The sequence below is a fragment of the Ranitomeya variabilis genome, chromosome 5 (assembly GCF_051348905.1).
Source record: "Ranitomeya variabilis isolate aRanVar5 chromosome 5, aRanVar5.hap1, whole genome shotgun sequence".
Classification (NCBI taxonomy): domain Eukaryota; kingdom Metazoa; phylum Chordata; class Amphibia; order Anura; family Dendrobatidae; genus Ranitomeya; species Ranitomeya variabilis.
The window spans coordinates 172,404,913-172,413,030 of NC_135236.1; positions in this window are offsets into that span (position 1 = coordinate 172,404,913).

The window sequence follows — 8,118 nt, forward strand, 5'->3', positions numbered from 1 at the left end:
GCAGCACAGAATCGGATGCCGTCAGTAAAGTGCTTCTAAGGCCGGTGTCACACTTGTGAGTGCAATGCGAGAAACTCGCATCAATACCCGGCACTGCCGCCGGCACTCGGGACCGGGAGTCAATAGATACTGAAAAATATGTAGACCAACTATGAAAGTTGTATACAAGTATTGATTTTTCTTCTCCGAACTGATATTTTGTTTTGAAGCAAGAAAATAACCTGGAACCCCGCATGGCAGATCATTTGTGACAGAGCATGCCATAAAGCCGACAGTGCTAACTCAGGGTCTACTGGATGCAACATGGAACCCGTGTCGTGTCTCGCTTTCTACTTTATCTGATGCCCAATACTGAAAAGAAATAAACAAAAAACAGCAATTAGGGTTATTAAAAGGCATCTGGCACCAGGTTTTTCCTCTGTAATTTGACAGCAGCATGATGCAGGGTCAGAGATACAGATTCCAGCAATGCGTCACTTACTGGGGTTCTAGTGGTAGTTTCAATAAAATCAGTGTTTTATCAGCTGGAGGTCAGGACTTATCTCCTGCCATATAGTCCTCCTGCACTATAACTCTACTCACACCACTGATTAGCGGATTTCTGCCTCTGCAGAGTGTACACAGAAAGCTGGCAATAGGTTTGGGCGGGGTTATACAAAGCTCAGCATTCAGAAAACTGATAGATCTACAGCAGAGAAAGCAGCGATTGTATCTAAACTGCAGTAAAAAGCCCAGTAAGTGACACATCACTGGAGTCAGGGTCTCTGCCTCTACATCATGCTGCTCTCAGATTACATAACAATAAACTATAGATAGATAGAATCCATTGAGAAAAAAACCACAGTAATTAATGTACACAACTTTTCCCAAATACCCAAGTGAAGCAAATCTAAAAATATAGGGTATCCGGTGGGTTTGGAGAATGTTACAAACTCCATGTGTGAGAAATTTAGCTGCAGTTTTAAATGCGTTTTGAACTTATTCTGGTTACAGCATATTTTTTCATCAATATTACTTCTGTAAGACTCAGACTTCCTTTTTGACGTCCCGGTATCTATTGGACTGATCAACATAAAACCCTCTGGTGTTCTCAGTATTGTTCACTAGGGCTATGGAGGCTGCAAATAATAGACATCAATCCAGCTGCATGAATAAGCTGTAACGTGGTCCACTGGATAGATAGGAAGTATGCACCCAGTGCCGGACTGGGGGTGCCAAAGGGCCCATCAGTATCATCAAACCCACTTTTCAGCTACATGCAAATGTGACGTAATCCTCCTTCCCAAATTTCTGTAGGAATAAAATGGGTTGATTGTTAAATAACTACACTGCTCAAAAAATAAAGGAAACACTAAAATCCCACATCCTAGATATCACTGAATTAAATATTTAAGTTGCAAATCTTTATTCATTACATAGTGGAATGATCAATGTAAATCAAAATGAATATCCCATGGAGGTCAGGATTTAGAATGATACTCAAAATCAAAGTGGAAAATCAAATTACAGGCTGGTCCAACTTCAGTGGAAATGCCGAAAGACAAGGAAATGATGCTCAGTAGTGTGTGTGGCCTCCACGTGCCTGTAAGACCTCCCTACAATGCCTGGGCATGCTCGTGATGAGGCGGCGGATGGTCTCCTGAGGGATCTCCTCCCAGGCCTGGACTAAACCATCTGCCAACTCCTGGACAGTCTGTGGTGCAACGTGATGTTGGTGGATAGTGCGAGACATGATGTCCCAGATGTGTTCAATCGGATTCAGGTCTGGGGAACGGGCGGGCCAGTCCATAGCTTCAATACCTTCATTTGCAGGAACTGCTGACACACTCCAGCCACATGAGGTCTGGCATTAGGAGGAACCCAGGGCCAACCGCACCAGCATATGGTCTCACAAGGGGTCTGAGGATCTTATCTCCGTACCTAATGGCAGTCAGGCTAACTCTGGCGAGCACATGGAGGGCTGTGCGGCCCTCCAAAGAAATGCCACACCACACCTTTACTGACCCACTGCCAAACCGGTCATGCTGAAGGATGTTCCAGGCAGCAGATCGCTCTCCACGGTGTCTCCAGACTCTGTCACATCTGTCACATGTGCTCAGTGTGAACCTGCTTTCATCTGCAAATAGCACAGGGCGCCAGTGGCGAATTTGCCAATCCTGGTGTTCTGTGGCAAATGCCAAGCGTCCTGCACGGTGTTGGGCTGTGAGCACAACCCCATCTGTGGACGTCGGGCACTCAGACCATCCTCATGGGGTCGGTTTCTAACAGTTTGTGCAGGCACATTGCCATGTCGGACGCTGTTCAGACCAGGTCATTCGACAGACAGCGGTAATTCCGCTTTTGACCACTATGTGCTCATTGGCGTCAGCTAGATTTTATCTAGCTGGTCCGGGGTTAATTTACCTGATGCTCGGATTGGAAGCTGGGCCATGCCCATTGCCTTTAAATAGTTCTCCTGAACATTGGGCGTCGCCGATTATAGCTTCTGTCTTGTGCGTTGTTATCTCGGTCTGGAGTGGTGAGCTAGTAGTTGGAGTATCGTTGCTGGTGGTGTATTTCCCTTTGTCTTATTTACTCCTTCCTATATTTGTATTTATTTTCCCTGCGCATTTATAGTGTATTCCTGAGTGACTGCGGCGTGGTGTATATTTTCCGTTATCCTTGTCTGTTCTAACTGTGGGTATTGGTGTATTATCTTTTCACTGGGTGGTGGGCTGTGGTTTCAGCCTAGGGTTGAAACAGGAGACAGGGCGAGGGTCGAGGCCTAGACATGCACACCATCAGTGTAAACTCTAGGTAGAGGGTCAGTCAGGATTTCCCTAGTCTGAGGGAAATTGCAGGGGGCCGGGTTATTAGCTCTTGCCCACCTAGTCTCCCCGTGACATTATAATCGGCCTTTAAAACAAACAAAAAAAAGGGTTTCCTTTTTTTGTTTTGTCATGGATCCCATGACTTCCATAACCCGCCAGTTGGAGGCCCTGTCCCTACAGGTCACTGAGTTGAGGGGGGCAGTGCAGCAACAGGGACTAGCAGTATCTAATGTGCAAGCTGGAGCGACAGGTAGAGTTGCTGAGCCTAAGTTTCCTTTGCCTGAAAAATTTGCTGGGGAACGCAGTAAATTTGTTTTCTTTCGTGAAGCTTGCAAACTATATTTTCGTATGCGCCCGATCTCCTCAGGTAATGAGGCTCAGCGTGTGGGCCTGGTGTTGTCATTGTTAAGGGGGGATCCCCAAGCATGGGCGTTTTCTTTGCCATCTGATTCTGCTGCATTTGACTCTGTGGAGAGTTTTTTTCCTTTCTTGGAAATATTTACGACGATCCGGACAGAATGGCTCTAGCAGAATCTAAGATACGCACTATTCGCCAGGGGGAGCGAGTTGCAGAGGATTACTGTTCTGAATTTCGTCGCTGGGTGATCGATACACAGTGGAATGATCCAGCGCTGCGGAGTCAGCTTATTCATGGGGTTTCTGGAAGGGTTAAAAAAGCCCTTCTGATGTACGAGACTCCTACTTCTCTAGATTCCGCTATGAGTCTGGTTGTCCGCATTGATCGCCGTTTGCGTCAGGGGGAGCATGAGACGCCGCCTATGGGAGAGGGTTTAGGTTCACGTGTGGTTGCTGCAGGTGAGCCCACGGAGCCTATGCAAATCGCAGGGGTGTCACATGTGAAGCGTCGAGCCCCTGAGCTCAGGAAGCAGGGAGCCTGTTTTTACTGCGGTAAGACTGGTCATTTTATTAACATCTGTCCTCTACTGTCTAAGAAAAACGCAACGGCGGAAAACTTCTAAGCTCAGAGGGTGTGGAGGAGACCAATCTGAGCTTATGTATATCCTCTATGGTGGTTTCTCAATGCATGCTCCCTGCTAAAGTTATAATCGCTGGCAGTGAGCTGCCAATTACTGTGTTTGTGGATAGTGGTTCAGCCACAAATCCCATTGATGAGGAGTTTGCGCGCACAGCAGGTTTTAGGATTGAAAAACTGCCTCATCCTATCCGCGTGGTCACCATCAATGCTGCTCCTCTCTCACAGGGGGAGATTACTGAATTTGTGGCTGAGATGAAACTCCACATTGGGGTTCTACATTCCGAGCAGGTTACATGTAAGGTGCTCAGGAATCTTCCTGCTCAGGTGGTTTTGGGTTTTCCATGGTTGTCTATGCACAACCCGGTAATTGACTGGAAAACTCAGGACATAATTCAGTGGAGCGAATTCTGCCAGGAGAATTGCCTGGCCACATGTGTGTCTGCTGTGACTTCAAGCGTTCCGGAGTCACTTCTGGATTTTGTGGATGTGTTCTCTGAGAAGAGTTGTTCAGAGTTGCCGCCACATCGCCCCTATGACTGTACTATCAGATTTAAACCAGGGGCCAAATTGCCTAAAGCAAGGATGTTTAACATCTCCGGTCCGGAGAGACAAGCATTAAAGGATTACATTGCTGAAAGTTTGAGCAAAGGGCACATCAGGCAGTCATCCTCGCCGGTGGCAGCAGGGTTCTTCTTCGTGAAGAAGAAAGATGGCGGATTACGCCCATTTTTGGATTTCAGGGAATTGAACCATATTACGGTTCGTGATCCATACCCTATGCCAGTAATACCAGATTTGTTCAACCAGGTGGCAGGTGCTAAGTGGTTTACCAAGCTTGACCTCAGAGGGGCGTACAACCTCATAAGAGTCCGTCAAGGTGATGAGTGGAAGACGGCTTTTAATACCCCTGAGGGTCATTTTGAAAATTTGGTGATGCCATTTGGGTTGACTAACGCACCTGCAGTGTTCCAACATTTCATTAATGATGTGTTTTCGCATGTTTTGGGGAAATTCGTTATCGTGTACCCAGATGACATTCTCATATATTCTTGCGACCGTGATACTCATTTAGATCATGTCAGGCAGGTGTTACAGCTTCTCAGAGAGAATAAGCTGTATGCTAAACTTGAGAAATGTGTATTTTCTGTTCAACAGTTGCCTTTCTTGGGTTATATTGTGTCTGCTTCTGGTTTTAAAATGGACGCCGCTAAGGTGCAAGCGGTGCTGCATTGGGAACGGCCTGATAACCTGAAAGCACTTCAGCGGTTCCTTGGGTTTTCTAACTACTATAGGAAATTTATCAAGGATTTTTCCATCATTGCTAAACCGCTAACTGACATGACTAAAAAGGGTACCAATTTCTCCGTTTTGGCCTGAGGCTGCTGTGTGCGCATTTGAATTTCTTAAGAACAGTTTTGTTTCAGCCCCCATTCTTGTGCAGCCAGACGTATCAAAACCCTTTGTTGTGGAAGTCGATGTGTCTGAGGTTGGTGTGGGGGCGGTACTATCACAAGGCTCATCTTTGAGTGATTTGCGTCCATGCGCCTATTTCTCCAAGAAACTGTCGTCCGCCGAACGTAACTACGATATTGGCAACAGGGAGTTGTTGGCAATCAAGTTGGCCTTTGAGGAATGGCGACACTTCTTGGAGGGGTCGGTACATCAGGTTACTGTTATTACCGATCATAAGAATCTGCTGTGTTTGGAGTCAGCCAAGCGTCTGTCCCCCAGGCAGGCTCGCTGGGCATTGTTTTTCACGCGGTTCAATTTTGTTGTCACTTACAGACCGGGGTCTAAAAACACTAAGGTGGATGCTCTGTCCAGGTGTTTTCCGGGGGCAGAACCTCGGGAGGATCCAGTACCCATCCTCCAAAAGGGTGTTGTGGTTTCGGCTCTCACTACTGAGGTTGAGGCTGAGATTGCCGAGGCTCAGGAGGAGGTACCATCTGAGCTTCCCATCAACAAATCTTTTGTACCGCTTCATCTCCGCTTAAAGGTTTTGGCGGAGCATCATGATGCTGTCCTGGCTGGCCACCCAGGGGTTAGAGGTACCTAGGAGTTGGTGTCACGTCAGTTTTGGTGGCCCAAGATCCAACAGGACGTGGTCTCATACGTGTCAGCTTGTACCACGTGCGCTAGGGCTAAGACGCCCCGCTCCCGTCCTGTTGGCACACTACTTCCTCTTGAGGTACCTAGTAAGCCATGGACGGAAATCTCCATGGATTTCATCACTGATTTGCCCTCCTCAGCTGGGAACACGGTCATCTTGGTGATTGTTGATCGGTTTTCAAAAATGTCGCACTTTGTGTCTTTGCCTTCGTTGCCTAACGCTAAGACTCTGGCTCAGGTATTTGCGCAGGAGGTGGTCAGACTTCATGGGGTTCCATCTGACATTGTGTCTGATAGGGGTACTCAGTTTGTGGCAAAATTTTGGAAAGCATTTTGCTCACGGCTGGGGATCAAGTTGTCTCATTCTTCGGCGTTTCATCCTCAGTCAAATGGTCAGACTGAGCGTATGAACCAAAATTTGGAACAGTACTTACGCTGCTTTGTCTCTGACAACCAGGAGGAGTGGTCTACCTTTCTTCCTTTGGCTGAGTTTGCCATCAATAATCACCGCCAGGAGTCATCTGGGGAGTCTCCGTTTTTTTGTGTTTACGGGCTACATCCTCAATTTTGTACTTTGAGTCAGAGGGGCTCTTCCGGCGTTCCGGAGGAGGACCAGTTAGGAGCACAATTGTCATCAGTCTGGAGGAGAGTTAAACAGCGCCTGTTGAGTGTGGGTGCTAGGTACAAATGTGTGGCTGACAGTAGGCGTGTGCCAGGTCCGGACCTGAGTGTGGATGACTGGGTGTGGTTATCCACAAAAAACATAAGACTCAAAATACCATCCCTTAAATTGGGTCCACTGTTTATTGGTCCATTTAGGGTCACCGCCGTTATTAACCCAGTAGTGTACCGATTGGAGCTTCCTACGGTGTATAAGATACACAACGTGTTCCACGGGTCTCTTCTTAAGAAGGTGGTGGGTTCTGTGGACGCGGCACTTATGCCACCTCCAGTCTTGGTGGATGGTAATTTGGAATTTGAAGTCTCCAAGGTGGTTGACTCACGTGTAGTGCTCCGCACTTTACAGTACTTGGTACACTGGCGTGGTTATGGGCCTGAGGAGTGGTCCTGGGTACCAGCCTCGGACATTCATGCGGATCGGCTGGTCAGGTTTTTTCACCGTCGCCATCCGGACAAGCCGGGTCCTATAAGCCGTGAGGGCCCTGGGGTCCCTCGTAGAAGGCGGGGTACTGTCATGTCGGATGCTGTTCAGACCAGGTCGTTCGACAGACAGCGGTAATTCCGCTTTTGACCACTATGTGCTCATTGGCGTCAGCTAGATTTTATCTAGCTGGTCCGGGGTTAATGTACCTGATGCTCGGATTGGAAGCTGGGCCATGCCCATTGCCTTTAAATAGTTCTCCTGAACATTGGGCGTCGCCGATTATAGCTTCTGTCTTGTGCGTTGTTATCTCGGTCTGGAGTGGTGAGCTAGTAGTTGGAGTATCGTTGCTGGTGGTGTATTTCCCTTTGTCTTATTTACTCCTTCCTATATTTGTATTTATTTTCCCTGCGCATTTATAATGTATTCCTGAGTGACTGCGGCGTGGTGTATATTTTCCGTTATCCTTGTCTGTTCTAACTGTGGGTATTAGCGTATTATCTTTTCACTGGGTGGTGGGCTGTGGTTTCAGCCTAGGGTTGAAACAGGAGACAGGGTGAGAGTTGAGGCCTAGACATGCACACCATCAGTGTAAACTCTAGGTAGAGGGTCAGTCAGGATTTCCCTAGTCTGAGGGAAATTGCAGGGGCCCGGGTTATTAGCTCTTGCCCACCTAGTCTCCCCGTGACACACATGTACATTTGTTGCCTGCTGGAGGTCATTTTGCAGGGCTCTGGCAGTGCTCCTCCTTGCACAAAGGCTGAGGTAGCGGTCCCGCTGCTGTGTTGCCCTCCTACGGCCCCCTCTACGGTCCCTGGTGTACTGGCCTGTCTCCTGGTAGCGCCTCCAGCCTCTGGATACTACGCTGACAGACACAGCAAACCTTGCCACAGCTCGCATTGATGTGCCATCCTGGATGAGCTGCACTACCTGAGCCACTTTTGTGGGTTGTAGAGTCCGTCTCATGCTACCACAAGTATGAAAGCACAACCAACATTCAAAAGTGACCAAAACATCAGCCAGAAAGCATTGGTACTGAGATGTGGTCTGTGGTCCCCGCCTGCAGAACCACTCCTTTATTGAGTGTGTCTTGATAATTG